We start from the raw sequence: 2,289 nt of genomic DNA, 5'->3' as shown, positions 1-2,289 counted from the left end.
TATATAATGCAACAAAGAAAATGGAGAGGATAATCAATCAACAAACATCCGCCTGCAAACGTTCATTTGGATCTCTTTATTAATTAATTAAAATCATATGTATAAGTAAATAAACAGGTAGATAAATAAAATATAAATGAATAACAATAAATGAGTGAATAATACTAAACTCTTACAGCTGTTTATACATTTTGGGATCCAACTTGCCAAGGTTTACACATCATATTTGTATTTTATAGAGATTGTATAAAAGTTGAACAAAAATTGGACAGGGGTTGGACAATAATTGAGCGCCAAAGCTTCATCAGAGAATCCCTAATGTTAAGAATCAAACATGTGAGGAAGTGAAACAAAATAATAGGTGCAGGAGTGGCTGTGTGGTAAGTAGCCTGCTTACCAACCACATGGTTCGGGGTTCATTCTCACTACGTACAATAAAGTGAACAAATGCTTCTTCATGATTTTAAATCTATTCATCTCCTAACCAGCAGTTTCTGGAACAAAATGGGGTACAGTTAAGAAATCTGCGTACATAATCAGATGTGTGTGGATGTGCTGATGATGTGACTGGTAACAAATGATATGGTTGTTGTATGAAAAAACATTAACTTAACTAATAGTACTTGTGAATGTGGAAATGGATGCATTGTTATGTGATACCTGTGATTATATATATGCGTAGGAATATGCACACACACACACACACACACACACACACACACACATATATATATATATATATATATATATATATATATATATATATATATATATGAATATGTAACGAGGATATCCATATATCAATACATTACGGCCATTTCGAGCGGCTCAATTTAATCGATTAATGAAAACATTACAACAGTTTCAAAGAAACCAATTTACTCATATGTAGACGACTATATAGATTTCCGTCATAAAGGATAAACCACTTTAAACAAATTTATGTCAATACTAGACACCACATGGCCATCCACACTTCGGGAGAGAGGTTTCTTTCAAATTCATGTCATCTTTTCATTGATCGATTAAATGGAACCGTTCGAAACGACCGTAATATATTGATACCTGGACTTTATTGTTACTTATTTACATTCTGTAAACTTAACTCAGAGCTGTGCGGACTATACCGAACTGGGCTGTTGCCTCAATTTATGTACCTAATTCAGCGAAATATTAATTATATATATATGCATATATATGTATGTGTATACATATATACATACACACATACACGCACACACAATCTCATACAAGTGTATGTATATATTTATATGTATATATATATACAAATAATATGTATTTGTATGCACACGTATTTTTCGTGCTTACATGTCGTATGACTTAGTGCCCATGTTATATAGATTTATGCAAGAATTACTAATATGATCATATGAATGCTGAACTGGGTAGCGTTGCACATGATATGAAACACTATTCAAAATGTTCACTAAGTAACAGATTGCCACACATACATGAAACATGCGTACGTACAGAAATTTTCACTAGTATACATTCATACAGCCTAAATCTATACACCATATTGTATACACCATTAATGCATAAAATATGTTCATACACACACATGTAAAATATACTTACTCAGCAGGAGTTATTAATAATGCTGTGTCAAAATATGATTTGATATGTCTATTGATAGATAGATAATTTAGATATATATTTTTTTCTTTCTCACTCTCTCGCACTTATTCTGTTTTCCACTTCTTTTGGTTTTCTTTTGCAAACTGAAGCTGAACTGGTGCCAGGACAGAGAGAGAACAATGAATAATAGTAGGTAACATCTCACAGATCAGAAATATTCACCAAAAGAAGAGAATAAAAAATCGCTTCTTTTCAGGAAGACACTGTGAGTAGTGTTTATCTTGTACTTTTTCCAAAGAAACTTCTCACATAGAAAACGTCTATTAATCCCTGGTGTCTTACAATACATATGTTTCGATCATGTCAAATAACAAGTACATTAGCCAATATTTGCATTGTTGAAGAATGGACGGAAATTTATGGATGATGGTTCTTCTATGGCTCGATGCCATTCAACAAGACGTCTCAGATAATATAGTTTCTTATTCAAAAGTTCTTTTATACAATCTATATTATATGTCTTTATCATATTTTCGTTTTTGTATTCTACATTATTCCTTTCTTTTCTTTTTCTATTGGATGTTTAATTACTAAATAATTACATTCTGAAAGAAAGAATTTTCTTTCATTTAATTCTTTGTCATTCTTATGCATATATACATACATACATACATATATATATATATATAT

Source organism: Octopus bimaculoides, chromosome 3 (genome assembly GCF_001194135.2).
Source record: "Octopus bimaculoides isolate UCB-OBI-ISO-001 chromosome 3, ASM119413v2, whole genome shotgun sequence".
Lineage (NCBI taxonomy): Eukaryota > Metazoa > Mollusca > Cephalopoda > Octopoda > Octopodidae > Octopus > Octopus bimaculoides.
This window is presented reverse-complemented; position numbering follows the sequence as displayed.